Genomic DNA, 16,608 nt, shown 5'->3' with positions numbered 1-16,608 from the left:
CTTCCTCCCTGTATGCTGGCTCATCGTTCCAGCAAATGAGACCTACTACCGTGGTGTCATCAGTAAACTTAATAATATGATGCAAGCTGTGCATCACTGCACAGTTGTGTGCCAGCAGGGTGAATGGCAGTGGACTGAGCTCACAGCTCTGGAGGGCCTCAGTGTGATGGTTTCTCCCAGGTTTATTGCAGACAAGTTCATTTGTAAGTCTATCACCAACAAGCACTAGAGAGATCTAGACTTTGATTGTAGCAGCAGTCTTCATCATTTCCTTCAACACTATTCATAGGAGCACGTTTTCTCCAGCTGCTGAAGTTCTCCCTGTTTGTGAAGTTTAGTAAGTGACTTGGGCATTGTTGGAGATGATCTGCACACCTCTCCCATGTATTATGGATATTGGAGTAAATGTTTGAAAAGAATATGGTGGTGACATTGATTTCCACTTCACTCAAGCAGTATAAATTGTTATGGTGCCATGTTGTTTTACAAACATTTGGTTGATGGGAGCTATTCATATTGATAGCAAGAGTTCCAACTTCCTTGATTGACAAGGTATCTTTCCTACTCCCACTACCTGCCATTGGAGTGTGTTGAAAAGATTTGCAGGTTGTTAATAAACCTGCTTGTCCAAGCTAGATTAGATTAGATTCCCTACAGTGTGGAAACAGGCTCTTTGGCCCAATAAGTCCATACCGACCCTCCGAAGAGTAACCCACCCAGTCCCATTCCCCTCTGAACAATGCACCTATCACTATGGGCAATTTAGCATGGCCAATTCACCTGGCCTGGACATCTTTGGACTGTGGGAGGAAACTGGAGCATCTGGAGAAAACCCACACAGACATGGGGAGAATGCGCAAACTCAACACAGACAGTCACCCAAGGCTGGAATCAAACCTCGGACCCTGGTGCTGTGAGACAGCAGTGCTAACCACTGAGCCACCGTGTCACCCAAGTTATGGATGTAACATCAAGACCTGACCTCCATCAAGCCTGGATCTTCTGACTTAGAGGCAGAGGTACTGCTCTCACCCTGACAAGATCTCCGGAGATGACTGAAACATTCAGTTGACCATTCAATCCTTCAAACCTGCTCCGCCATTCAAGGTGAGCATGGTTGACCCTCTATCACAATACAATATTCCTATTTTCTCCCCATATGCCTTGATGCCTTTAAAATCTAGATAGATTATGTTTAGATAGGCTTAGATAACAATACCATGGAAGTAAATCCATTCAAATGGATGGACATGCAACTTAAACTCTGTTAGGCTTGAATATTTATTGCTTCACCAACATCACCAGAGTATTTGATCATTGTCACATTTCGGTTTGTTCAGTCTTGCTTTGTGAAAAGGTAGCTGGTTAATTCCTATTCACAGGATGTGGGCATCACTGGCTAGGCCAGCATTTATTGAGCATCGCTAATTGCCAAGGGCAAAGTTAAGTGTCAACCACATTGCTGTGGGTCTGGAGTCACATGGAGGCCAGACCAGGTAAGATGGAAGTTTCTTCATTCGCAAACCAGATGGGTTTTTCCCAACAATCAACAATTGATTCATGGTCATCATTTGACTCTAAATTCCAGGTTTTATTGAATTCAACCATCTGCCAGGGCAGGATATAAGCCCCAGAACATTACTTGGGTCTCTGGAATAACGGTCCAGCAAAAATACCCCTAAGCCGTAACCTCCCCTTAAATATACTGCAACACTACATAAGTGAGTGTAAAGCACATTAAGATACGCTGAGGTTTTGAGACCCTTTGAGTAATTATAAGTTTGTTCTAAATGTCAAAACAAGTTAGAGAAGGAACCATTTTATTTCCTCTGCACAGTGATATAAAAATTTATGAAGATACTTGGTCACCCTCTCAAATAAAGTTGGAGAAATCGAGGACTGCAGATGCTGTGGTGCTGGAAAAGCACAGCATGTCAGGCAGCATCCAAGGAGCAGGAGAATCGACATTTCAGGCATGAGTCCTTCATCAGGAATGAGGCTGATAAGTAAAGTTATCAAGATATTAAAATATATTCTTATGATTTTGCTAGGAATACAAAGTAGAGGAGATTATAATGAATATATTCATAATGTTTCTAAAGATAATGATCAGAAGAACTAATTTTCTTCCCAAGCCCCATTATTAGTTCTATTGTAACAGAAGCTGAAATATTACCATAAGTTTTGCACAATTGAAAGATTGTACACACCTCACTTCTTCTGACCTATTGTTGTTCATGATTCCTTTCAAGTTCTACAGTGACTATATTCGTAAATAAGTTTGTTACAGGTAATAAGTGTGGAACACTATTATTAAGATGACCTGTAGACCTATATGAGTGAATAGATTTGTGATGGAAAGGAGATTTAAAAAGAAAGTGTCAAGCTGAAAAATCAGTGCTAATGCTCCATTCCTGCAGCAGCAACCACCCTAATTTGCCCATTGAATTGTGGAGCATAAACAAAGGTACAATACATTTGAGAAACAGGATAGCACCATGACGTTAATTAGAATCTGCAGAGTCGATATTGGCCAAAATGGATTCTTAGCCCCTTCGTCTCCTTCATACAACCATTAGCATTTAAATCCTTTGTTAAGTACATAATTAGTGTTGAAATGATGGAAAGAGTAATTACTAAGGGTGGCATGTAATATGTCAGGAGAGGTAGGTCAGGAGTACAATTACTTTGCACACAAAATGTCGAAAAAATGTGCTGCAGATCCTATTAACATTAAAGAGGATTGAATCTGTACAGGGACAAGTGATGGAGAGTAACAGCTAACAGAATAATAACTGGAACTAAAAGCAAAAACGAGGTGGGAAGTGTTGAAAGGTTACTCGGAGCAGGTTTTAAAGAATGCGATGGGAGTCTCATCCACTGGTTCGAATCAGCAGGCAATCAGGCACTCAGCTGGACAGTATTGGCATCCCCTTGATTATACTCTTTATCATGTGGATAGTCCGCCCTTGAAGGCTTCTGACCAATCACAGTTGAATAGCTTTTCTGAACCTCCAGCACCATGGGGGAATTGTGCTAATCTCTGGTATCACCCTCATATCTTCAGCACAGATCAGTTGATGGACCTCTAGATGTGGGTGGGATGGACGTCACAGTTACACATCAATGGTAAAGAATAGAGAGTAAGGTCAGTTACAAGGGTATAGTTTAGCAGTACATGGACACCTGCCTTCCAAATGTCTGGTCCCTTGATGAGGAATAGAATGCCGGTAAAGAGCGATTCCTAGCAACTTCAATAGGCCACAGGCAAACTCAGCAGAAATTTCTAGGTAGCTTCCCCAGATAGTAAGACTCCCCCATCATTTGTTAATTACCAGCAGCAGGATAATGTCCTCAGGTTGCTATATAAGGCCCTCATTTTGGCTTTAACTCAAAATACCATCTTCCCACTGGGTAACAGTGACTAGGAATAGATCTGGATGTCCATCACACACTCTCCCACCGGTTTAATTGATTGGTTGCCACTACTGAAATAATTTAAGTACTTTCTGGTGAGCACTCCTATTCTAGATGTTTCAGAGCCTGGAAGGAGATCCATTCCCTCCCAGCCTGGATGCAAAAGAAGCCACAGAAATCTTTATGGCTATAGGCATAGTAGATACATAACTGATGATCTTACAAAAGTCTCTAGGTTTTGGAATAATGTGATCAGATTGGAGGATTACAAATTAAGAAAAGAATGGGAGATAAATAGAAATAAGATTTTAAAAAGGTTATATAATTGGACATGCAAACATTAGTGATTTGATTGGGCAGACTCAGTGTGGATTTATGAGATGGCATCCATGTTTGATAAACTTGAAGTTTCGAGGATACAATTACAACATTTAAAAGGCATCTGGATGGATACATTAATAGGACAGGTTTAGAGGGATATGGGCAAAATGCTGGCAAATGGGACTAGATTAATTTAGGATATCTGGTTGGCATGGACAAGTTGGATGAAGGGTCTGTTTGCATGCTGTAGAACTCTCTGACTCAATGACTTTATATTACTGACAGAGTAGATAAGGGAAAACCAGCAGATGTAATACATTTGGATTTTCAGAAGTCTTTCAATAAAGTCACATATAGGAGGATAGATAGGCAGGACCACAGCAAGCCACACAGCATCAGGAAGTGGAGAAGCCAATGTTTCAGGTGTAACTCTTCTTCAGTACTTGGGGTAGGTGTAGGGGGAGCTGCAAGTAAAGGGGGTGGTGGGGGCAGGGTCGTGAAGTGGGAATAGGTGAAGATAGAAAGAGGGTATGACCTGTTTGGTCAATGGGAGGAATGGGTCCATTGGTGGCAGGTCCATTGGTCAGAAGATGGGAAGGGAGGTTATTTGAAATTGGAGAACTAAATGATGAGTCCTCCGGGCTAAACGCTGCCCAGGCAGAAGATGGATTTGAAATTGGAGATTCCCTTCCCAGACCCTCCCCAACCCTTCCACTTCTCCTAGCCACCAACTGGATTTAATCCTCCCATTGATCAATCAGGTCGTACCCTCTAGCTGTCCTCACCTATCCCCACTTCATCACCCTGCCCCACCATCCCCTTTATCTGCAGCTCCCCCTACACCCAGCCCCAGTTCTGAAAACGTGTTGCAACCAAAACATCGACTTCTCCACCCCTTGATGCTGCCTGACTTGTTGTGTTCTCCCAGCCTCCTGTCTATTTTTGATTCCAGCATCTGCAGTTTTTTTTGTCTCTAACCATACGGGAAGATGACAAACAAAATTAGTGCCCATGGGAGAGGAATTAATATGTTGGAATATATTCAAGATTGGTTAAAAGTAAGGAAATAGAAATTAACAGTAAGTTAAGTCATTTGGTCGTCTGTGACTACTGGAATACTGCACTGTTCAAAGTTTGGACCCCAGCTATTTTCAATCAATGGATTTGGAAGTAGAGAGCAAACATATTAGCCTGAAACTTCTTTCTTTTTAGGTAAATGCAAGCTGTATCGAGCTTTTTGGAAGATCTTTCACTGCAAAAACCAAAAGTGATTTCTCGATCTTAAAAAAACTTCCATCAGTACCTACCCTGTTGCTACGGCGTCCCTCATGTCCAACTACAGCCCCATCTTATATTCCTGAAACAACTTTCCACTCAGTTTATATCCCTTGTACCCACGCCATCTTTAAAAGCCCATCATGCATCTAGACAAGCACAGCCAGTCCAGAGTTACCTTACCCTGACAATTGTCCGAGATATGGGAGAGAGGGGGGAAATTGATGACCTACTTTATGGACAGGAACCTGGAGGTTTTTCTTGACAATGAGTATCAGAGGCAGAACTTCCTCTTCCTCCAGGAGTGCATTACACCAGATCCAGCCAGCATCCTCCAAGGTTTCCATCCAGATTAAAGCAGTCTCAGCCATATGGAAAAATGGCCAGTAATATGGGAGGAAGGTCAAGACATTCTCCATTCCACTAGTGTAACTGCCATCATCTTCTCTATCTCTTCTACTTTACCTACCTTCTATGAACAGTCATGCTTTACCACTCTCAGTATTGACTGCAACATCTTTCCTCACTCGCTGCCATCCACCCCAATATCTGACACTACTCACTCCACATGCCTACTGTACTGCCTATACACTCGCTGGGGACATCTCCCCATTTTTACAAATAAAACAGCTGTGCCACTTTTAATACCTACCTGAACATCACTCCAGGAGAGAAATGACACACAATGGGGTAGAATGAGTCAAGATGGATGGGGAAACATATCATTCCTTTCCTTAACCCTTATGTAGATAATATCCTGGCTCTGACTGTCCAGAGTTGCTGACTGACTGTGTCCAAGAAGATTTGGGACAGGAGCAAGGATTTGTTTTAATTGGATAGAATCTTATTGATGCCAGACTTAGGGTATTTTATGTAGTTTGGCTCCTTCAACTGAAGAAATATATCCTTATCATAAAGGGAGTGCAGAAAGTGTGCAAAGAAAGGACATGATTCATGCCATTCAAAAACTCCTTTGCCAGGAACCCAAAAGAGGGTCATGTGGGTAAAGAGAGACCAAGCCACAGCTGGAACAGCTGCATGGTGAATTAAGCATTGACCACAGAAATCTTCTGGGATTCCATCAGCAAGGGACATAAAAGAATAAGAAGATATCTTCTTGGGGGATGAGGCAGACTCACAATAAGAATTCGACTCCACTAATGATACAGGCCTGCAGGATGAACCTGGGCGTATGTAGAACTTAAAGTGAATGGTAGGAAATGTTAGTTCCAATTTGCATGTCAGATGAGACCAGTCAGTCTTTTCTGATGTTATGCCAAGATTGAGGCCAAGAATCCACAGGCAAAAATCCATTTAATTTTGTAGCTGAGGAAGTATTAGAATCAAAGTGACAGGCCTAATGTGTGTTGCACTTTACCACAATGGAAAAGAGATTACAGAGGTCTTGTACCGGATTCCAACACATTATGATTTGTACTATGTGGGGCTGCTTGGATGATGTTTAATATTCTTCAGCTGCCAGATACCAAAGACTCTGATCTTGACTCAGTAAGCCAGGGATCACACTCCAATACAGATGTTAATTAGAGACACAACAGCCCTAACAATATAAAAGATGGGACAGACACTTCATTTCTCTTTAGAACAGAAGCAAAAGAATATACCAAGAAAAGGAAGCAGAGAAGCATTCTGAAAATTGACTTGTTCTTTCAGCATATGGTTACAGAGAACAAACCACTGCACAAGTCCTTCATTTGCTACAACATTCAGCCTCTTGTATCTATGAATTCAGGTGGCATCATTTGTGAAAATCCAGCTGTCTCTTTTGAGAACAATTGGTCTTTTCTTGAAGAAGATAAAGAAGTAAAATTGTCTACATATTACACAACAACATGCAACAGCAGAAATGATAGTCGCAGTTAAATGAAAAAGTTCCTTTCAGAGTAGAAATCCAGCCCACTGCTGAAATGCAAAAAGAACAAAACGTTGCAATAGTTCGATCACCCTTAAAACGAAGAAAAATATATGCATTTCAATTCATTGTCTTACGTTCCAAGAGGCTGCAATCATACATGTCCTGGAGCAGTGCGAGGGGAGAAGTGTCTCAGAGCGATGAAAGGGGAAGCATGTCCTGGAGCAACAAGGGGAAAGAAGTCCCAGTGCAGTGCAAGAGGAAAGCAAGTTCTAGAATAATGCGACTTACCTTGGAGCAGCTAAGTACCAGTTCAGAGCAGACTGGAGGCTTGGAGTGGAGTGGGACTGTTGTTGGACTGAGGCCTGGTGCAGATGGCTTGCCATTTACTTGCTGAACTGCTGTACAATATAATGTTGATCTGAAATTCTTTCCTGGACAATAAAGTCAATCCTTTAACTATATGATAACTATCTTACTTCTAAATTATTTTTTAGACACTGTAAGTAATGTTACTACTGTTCTTTTCATTCCTCTTTTGTAACTGAGATTTGTGCCTCAGTGCTTGTACCTAAGATGACACCATTGGAGGCAGCCATTGTAAAAACATTTCACTGTACCCCTGTACTGGAGTACATACAATAATAAAATATATTCAATTTTAAAGTTCTTTGATCTTCTCCTTTCAATACCTTTTTGCCTGATCTTGGCTGCTGTTACGTTCAAATTTTGGGAGTGACACATCCCAAAGTCCAGCTGTCATTCCATTCCATTATCATGCTAGCCTTCCAAGGGAATGAAAGGAAAGCATCTATATCTCCGTTGTCTTCAAAAAGAACAGTGAGTTCTCATGAAGATCAAGCAAATGAGTGGATCACGGTACAAGTGTAGTAAAAAGAGTTAAATGTTCCTGGTTACTTATTAATGGTGAAAAGGGTTACAATGAAATAATGGAGGGAATGGGGTATAGTGAAGGGAATTATGCCTTTACTCTCAGTACAGCTAGAGAACTTGCATGAAAGGAACTCTATCATAGCAAGGTCAGATCACATGGAACTAGACCCAGGTCTGTAAGGCTCCAAATAACATGTTCTCTCTTACAATCCTCTGGACATAGTTATGTCCACATGCACTTGCTGCTGTTCATTTACATTACTGTGACTTGTTGTTTTATTTATGAATATAATATGAGCTCAAGGAGGAGCTAATGAATTTACTATAGTAGATGTAAGTCCAGCTCAATTGAAATTAATGGTAAAATAATTTGGGAGGTTGCAGTCGAGAGTAGCATTGCAATGGAGGTATTCTGAAAGCTAAATAATTTTTGAAGAGAAAGAAGACAGGACACATCTCCAATATATTCTAGGTCAAAAGAATTTCAGTTAAAGTCCAGCATAATAACCAATGAAGTGAAAGATAAGGAAGTGTTTAGGTGATTTCAAGAACAGAACTGAACATCTGAAAATAAAAAGGATGAATATTCATAACCACAAAAAGATATGGATTGGCTTTAGATCAGTTGGAAAATTTTCAAAATCTCAAATCTAACTCTGAACCATCTCCAAGTCACCCACCTCTGAGTTTCATTGAGGCAGAAAAAGAAGTAGTGAGCCTCCCACTTGATTGGGAGGGGGGGGGGGGGGGGGGGGGGGGAAGAACGTGGGTACATCTCAGAACAGGCATGAGACTGGAAATTCACTTTTCACGTGTTTCCCTCATTTAACCCTGTCCTGCTAGATTTTGCACACCTCAGGAAACGTGGCATCTCAAGAGAGGGGAAACCAGTTTCTAAAAAAGATAAGTGCCATCACAGCAATGCTCTGGTGATTTCCACTTGACCCACCCCACCCCACCACCACCATCCCCCCCATCCAGACTTACCCCCAACCCTTGCATTTCCCGTGACTAATCCACCTAGCCTACACTTCACTGTACACAATTTAGCCTGGTCAATCCAACCAACCTGCACATCTTTGGATAGTGGGAGGAAACTGGAGCACCCAGAGGAAACTTACACAGACACAGGGCGAACGTGCAAACTCCACACAGACTGTCGCCCAAGGCTGGGATTGAATCCAGGTCCCAGGCATTGTGAGGCAGCAGTGCTAACCACTGAGTCACTGTGTCATCCTAAATTTTCTGATGTTATTTCACTTGAAAAGAACACAATATTGGATGGCAATTTATAGATGTCCAATTTGGTACATATAGATTTAATAATTTTACAAACTTCAATGGATAGCACTGGAGGTCATCAATATTCAAATTCCAATAAATTCATGAGATGGTCAGAGCCAAAGTAAAAATGATCAGAGAAACAAAGGAAATTGGCAACAATAGAAACAAAAAAACTGATTCAATCATTTCTGAAGCAAAGAAGGTGTCAAAGAAGAAAAGTACAGAAACTAAGGAAAATAAATAAGAAATCGGCGGAGTAAAAAAAAGAAAGAACTTGTCAAATTATTAAATAGATTTTCACAAGGAACTTGTAGAATTCATAATAAATTTAAGAAGCAGAAAAGAACATTTATTATGCTATGATGGAACTTTTTATCAATGTATTAATAATGAAAAAGAAACTGGAATACTTGAAAACACACGAGTCACCAGGCCCAGATGGAATACAAAAATTGCAGAAATGGGAGGAGAGATGGAATCAAGCACAATATTAAAGCTGCAGCTATTAAGATACAAATCATTGCATGATTTGATTATTTTCCCTGTAAATTCAAGAAGTAGTGGCAAAAATATAAATCTGTTGCAAAGAAAATAATACAAACTAATATATCTAATGGGCAAACACTGGAATTCTGCATAGGTGTAACCAAGTCAGTAAATGGGTATAATTAGTCTGGCTGATTTTTGACTTGACTCTCTTACTAAAGATACTAAAGCAAGCAAATGGATCAAGGAGAAAATTTTGAATGAAATTATTTCTGAGAGGATAGTTATGTTTGGCAGAATGTTCCAGCAGTTTCTCTTGAAGCATGCCTCAATCAAAACAATGAATAGCTATTGAAAGTACTGTGAATATAATGGCTACAGTTGGCAAGTTGTGATATTCAAAACAAAACCTGTCATTCAAACACATAGCCTGACCTTTAGCAAATTATTGAATATGTCATCAAAAGATGACTATGAAGATGTTGAGAAGATTCTTGTGTTACAAAAAAATAAGAGAAAAGAAATTATCAAAATCTAAGTTAAAAAAAAAGTTATGTACATCTCTAAGACTCTAATAACATGACCGACTGTGACTGAAACAGGCTATTTGGTCCAACTTGTCCATGCCGACCAGATTTCCTAACCTAATCTAGTCCCATTTACCAGCACTTGGCCCATATCCCTCTAAATCTTTCCTATTCGTATACCCATCCAGATGTCTTTTAAATGCTGTAATTATACCAGCCTCCATCACTTCCTCTGGCAGCTCATTCCATACATGTACCATCCTCTGCATGAAAAGTTTGGCCCTTAAGCCTCATTTATATCTTTCAGCTCTCACCCCAAACCTATGCCCTCTAATTTAGGACACCCACACCCCAGGGAAAGGACCTTGTCTATTTACCGTATCCATGCCCCCTGGGATTTTATAAACCTCCATAAGGTCACCCCTCAGCCTTCGAAGTGTCAGGGAAAACAGCTCCAGCCTAGTCAGCCTCTCCCTACAGCACAAATTCTCCAACCCTGGAAACATCCTTGTATTGAAACTCTTACTGCTACTTTTCTTATTTTTGTACTTGACAACCTCAATGCTGTTCTCACCAGACTTTCTCCTTGCATCCTCTGTCAATTGGAACTCATCCAAAATTCTGCTGTCCATTTCCTAAGTCTCATCACATCTATATATAACAAACTATATTGGGTCACAGTTGGGAAAAAACCATCATTTTCAAATTTGCATCTTTATTTCAAATCTCACCATGCATTTGCCCCTCTCTAACTCAGAAACATCATCCAGCCTTATACTCTAGCAGGATCTGTGTGTTCCCCTAATTCTGGCTTCTTGTCAAACATCAATTATAATCACACCAACATTGGTGACTTTCCTTTAACTGCTTATCCATGCAATCTGGAAAAGTTCTCTACAAATGTGTCTTAATATCTTTTAAATTGTCCCAGTAAGATGGCGGAGGAGTAGGACTTTTGAGCCTGGGGCTTGTCAGCTCTGTCGGCTTAGCCTGCAATTTCTTTTCTCTTTTTCTCTCTATTCCCTTATTTTTTCTCTTTTATTTGCCTTACCTCTTGTTGAGGAGCTCAGTGACAGTGACGGCATCAGCAGTGGTGAGTGAGCACAGCGCAGAATCAAATGGGCCCAGTGTGGACTCATGTCAGAGGTGCGTTTGGATCCTGGTGGCTTCCGTGTCACCAAGGCGGCCCTAGCTCTGACTCATGGCTGCCATGGCGGAGCGTAGTTTAGGCTCCCGGCACCATCTGCATCCAGCGCAGATTCATGGAGGCAGTGGTGGCGGTGGGTTTGGGCCCAGAACAACACCTGGTGGCAGCGGTAGAGGCTACTTCAGCAAGGTGGGCCCGAAGCCGATTCATGGCAACGGCAGAGTCGAGTTTGGGCCAGTGCAGTATCTGACAGCAGTGGTGGTGTCCCCACTGGCGAGATCCAATGAGAACTCATTGTGGTGAGTGCGTGAAGCCGAAGAATGGCGACTTTCATTCCAGCGGCACAGCAAAGGGGACTCGTGTCTGTCCACCAGACCAAAGGCCCATGGCAGAGCATTAACAGGAAGGACTGTATGGTTGAACATGTTTTATTTCTGATTTGGAAATGCCGGTGTTGAACTGGGGTGTGCAAAGTTAAAAATCACACAACACCAGGTGATGGTCCAACAGGTTTAATTGGAAGCACTAGCTTTCAGAGTGATGCTCCTTCATCAGGTGGTTGTGTGTCAGGTGTTTTTGTTTAGTTCTTTATTTTTCTGCCTTTATCATCGATTTTGTTTTTCTGCATTTTAAGGTGGCGCTGAAGAGTGGGGACACTATACGACACTTTTCACTGTATTTTGTAACAAAATACATGTGACAATAAACAAATCCAATAAAGCCTAAATCTTTTACCAAGCTTTGGGCACCTGTCCTACGCCTCATATGTGACTTTGTGACAAATCTTTGTGACAGTCCAAAGATGTGCAGGTCAGGTGAATTGGCCATACTAAATTGCCCGTAGTGTTAGGTAAGGGGTAGATGTAGATGTAAGGGTATGGGTGGGTTACGCTTCGGCGGGGCGGTGTGGACTTGTTGGGCCGAAGGGCCTGTTTCCACACTGTAAGGAATCTAATCTAATCTAATAATGCTCGTGCAAAGTGCTGTGCTATAAAGAACTGTTTCATAGGTAATGCACAATTTTGTAATTGAAATGGCAAAAATAATCAAAGGAGTGTAATAAGTCATCAACAACTGAACAGCACCTGAAAGCACTGGAATCTTATATTCAACTTTAGGCTTAACTTTAGAATGGGGCATAGGAAGAGGCAACCTGTGCCCTTTATTCATGTGTAGTCACTTTTTTTTTGTTTTATAAATACAACTCAAACCAAGTCCTCTTACAATTGTTGGCAAGGTTGATATTCAATGATCAAAATAATTCACACACACTGGTCCAGTAAAAATGTTGAACAATAATGAATACAATAAAGTGAATTGTTTTACTTTCGTTGGATTGGAACCTGCTATTGTAGCACTTTTCCAGTCAGTCTTATCTTGGCAGTCTGCATCATTTTATTATTTTTAGACTGAAAATCTTTGTTAAAACAATATCTTGGGATGTTTGTTTTCCCCCAAAACTTGACTTGTGACATTTATATTCTGACAGTCAGCTAAAGCACAGTGGCTGCTCAATTGGCTGTGCTCTGTGTTTCTGTAAGCTACCAGCTCGAACTGTTTATCATCCTTATCAACACTTATTTATGCATCGCCAAAGAGTTTTTATCCTCAAGTGTGAGTCACAGGATTTCTGAATGTGCATTTCTTCCAAGATTGCCGCTAACTGAGAAAGTAGTCAGTTCTCTCCTTACAATCTTATCACTGTTGGAGGCAAAACAAAATCCCTCAGGTTAAAAATGCTGTTTAACTGCTTTCTCCTCAGATGGATGCTTATGAGGACATTGTAGACTGTTGGTGCAATGCAACTGTAAGTAGACACAAAAATATTTCCAACATTTCATCTGTCAGTCAATGCATGTCCACATATAATTGCCTTAACAGCATTTTTTTTTCCTGCAGTATTTTCTAGGATTAACTCAGCACTTTTATCTGATGGATGTCTACAACCATTTGGTGCTTAGCCATGCTATTGCTAACGACTTAAAAAACAATTTCACAAAGTTCCTTCAAGTTTGGTAGTTATGTGATTAGAGCCTGAATTATCTTTGCAATAGTGGCAGGAAGGTAATATTTCCATTTTCTGCTCCAGTTGTACCACGACTATGCCTCTGTTGCAGGATTCCTGTCAGCAAGAAAGTCATTCAACATTTTCAAGATATAGAATTCAGGCAGTGCTTCACTATATGAAAAATAAAAGTCTATTTCAAGGTTTAGAAAATAGAAGGATGATATCAGTTTGATCATCATTCCATAATGAGTCCAAACATTAACTGTATCATCAGCAGAAAGCAGTTAAATTAAAGGAACTCTGGATCATTAAAATGTGGACAATTTACCTGTGGGGATGAAACAGCCCTATTATACTTTTGTGATAGGATGGAATTTGATTGTGTAACTAAAGGATTTTTCTGCACAAAAGGAGACCATTCAGTTCATCTTGCCTCTTCCCATTCTTTGAATCTAATTGGATAATTCTTTCAACTGCCTGCTTTTTCCCTTTGATACATATCTAATTTCCTTATCTTAACTTCATTTCTTCTGGTTACCAATGCATTGCCAATGGAAACAGCTTCTCACCATTTACATGAACAAAGTGCCCTTTAATTCTGAACACTTTTATTAAATCTCTTTTTAACCATCCCAGATCTAAAGAAGACAATATTGGCTTCTTAATTCTTTGCACTTACCTGAAGCCTCTCACTGCTCTAAGTGTTCAATGCATTCTCTCCATCGCCTCTTTTTCCTCAGGCAGATCAGGATATTTGGCTTATAAACAAGATCCCCCATCAACTTTTACAAGTGCATCATTGAAAGATTACTGTCTGGGTGCTTTGTGGCCTAGTATGGCATCTGCTTTGCTCAGGACTGTAAGAAAGGTTGTGTGCACTCCTTAGACCATCACTAAAGTCAAATTGCCATCTGAACAATATCCAGGCTTGGGCTGATAAGTAATATACGTGCCACACAAATGCTAGGCAATGGCCATCTCTAATAAGAGACAATCTAACAACTGTCCCTTGACATTTAATGATGTTACCATCACTGAAATCGGACCCCTGCCCCCCCCATCCCCACCCCCACCCCCACCCCCACTATCATCTTCCTGAGGGTTACCATTGACCATAAACTCAACTGGATGTACTACATAAATGCAATGACTACAAGAGCAGGTCAGAGGCTAGGGACACTGCAATGAGTAACTCATCTCCTGATTCCCCAGAGCTTGACAACCATCCACAAGGCACAAGTCAGGAGTGTGATAGAATACTCCCCACTTGCGTAGATGAATATAGCTCTAACACTCGAGAAGCTTGACACAATCCAGGACAAAGCAGCTGGCCTTTTTGGAACACATCCACAAGCATCCACTCCCTCCACCATCAATGCTCAGTGGCAACAATATGTACTTTTTACAATATGCACTGCAGAAATTCACCAAAGGTTCTTAGTTAACACCTTCCAAACCACTTACATAATAGATAATAGACAATAATAAATAATAGACAATAGGTGCAGGAGTAGGCCATTCTGCCCTTCGAGCCTGCACCACCATTCATTATGATCATGGCTGATCATCTCAATCAGTATCCTGTTCCTGCCTTATCTCCATAAACCTTGATTCCACTATCCTTGAGAGCTCTATCCAACTCTTTCTTAAACGAATCCAGAGACTGGGCCTCCACTGCCTTCTGGGGCAGAGCATTCCACACAGCCACCACTCTCTGGGTGAAGAAGTTTCTCCTCATCTATGTCCTAATTGGCCTATCCATTATTTTTAAGCTGTGTCCTCTGGTTCTGGACTCACCCATCAGCAGAAACATGTTTCCTGCCTCGAGAGTATCCAATCCTTTAATAATCTTATACGTCTCAATCAGATTCCCTCTCAGCCTTCTAAATTCAAGGGTATACAAGCCCAGTCACTCCAATCTTTCAACATAAGATAGTCCTGCCATTCCAGGAATTGATCTTGTGAACCTACGCTGCACTCCCTCAAAAGCCAGAATGTCTTTCCTCAAATTTGGAGACCAGAACTGCACACAATATTCCAGGTGCGGTCTCACCAGGGCCCTGTACAGCTGCAGAACAACCTCTTTGCTTCTATTCTCAATCCCTCTTGTTATGAAGGCCAGCATGTGATTAGCTTTCTTCACAACCTGCTGTACCTGCATGCTTGCCTTCATTGACTGGTGTACAAGAACACCCAGATCTCTTTGTACTGCCCCTTTACCTAACTTGACTCCATTTAGGTAGTAATCTGCCTTCCTGTTCTTACCACCAAAGTGGATAACCATACATTTATCCACATTAAACTACATCTGCCATGCATCTGACCACTCACCTAACCTGTCCAGGTCACCCTGTAATCTCCTAACATCCTCCTCACATTTCACCCTGCCACCCAGCTTTGTATCATCAGCAAATTTGCTAATGTTACTATTAATACCATCTTCTCTATCATTAATATATAGTGGAAAAAACTGCAGTCCCAGCACTGATCCCTGCAGCACACCATTGGTCACCGCCTGCCATTCCGAAAGGGAGCAGTTTATCACTGCTCTTTGTTTCCTGTCAGCCAACAATTTTCAATCCAAGTCAGTACTTTTCCCCCAATATCATGCGCCCTAATTTTGCTCACTAACCTCCTATGTGGGACTTTATCAAAGGCTTTCTGAAAGTCCAGGTACACTACATCCACTGGATCTCCCTTGTCCATCTTCAGAGTTACATCCTCAAAAAATTCCAGAAGATTAGTCAAGCATGATTTCCCCTTCATAAATCCATGCTGACTCTGACCTATCCTGTTACTGCTATCCAGATATGTCGTAATTTCATCCTTTACAATTGACTCCAGCATCGTTCCCACCACTGAGGTCAGACTAACTGGTCTATAATTTCCTGCTTTCTCTCTCACTCCTTTCTTAAGTGGTACAACATTAGCCACCCTCCAGTCTGCAGGAACTGATCCCGAATCTATCAAACTCTGGAAAATAATCACCAACGCATCCACGATTTCTCGAGCCACCTCCTTCAGTACCCTGGGATGTGGACCATCAGGCCCCGGGGACTTACCAGCCTTCAGGTCTAACAGTCTCTCCAACACCAATTCCTGGCAAATATAAATAGCCTTTAATCTAGAGGGGCAGGGCAGTTGGATACCTGGACATACCACCACATGCAAGTGGTCTTCCAAACCGCTCAGTATCCAGACTTGAAAATGTATCACTGGGTCAAAATCTTGGAATTGCCTCCCTGAGGGCATTGTGGATCAACCTACAGCATATGAACGGCAGCGGTACAGGAAGGCAGCTCACCAACACCTTCTCCAGGGCAACTAGGAATAGGAAATAAATGCTGACCAGACAACGATGGTCTTATCCTATAAG

The sequence above is a fragment of the Chiloscyllium punctatum genome, chromosome 37 (genome assembly GCF_047496795.1).
Source record: "Chiloscyllium punctatum isolate Juve2018m chromosome 37, sChiPun1.3, whole genome shotgun sequence".
Taxonomy (NCBI): domain Eukaryota; kingdom Metazoa; phylum Chordata; class Chondrichthyes; order Orectolobiformes; family Hemiscylliidae; genus Chiloscyllium; species Chiloscyllium punctatum.
Note: the sequence above shows the minus strand (reverse complement) of the source record.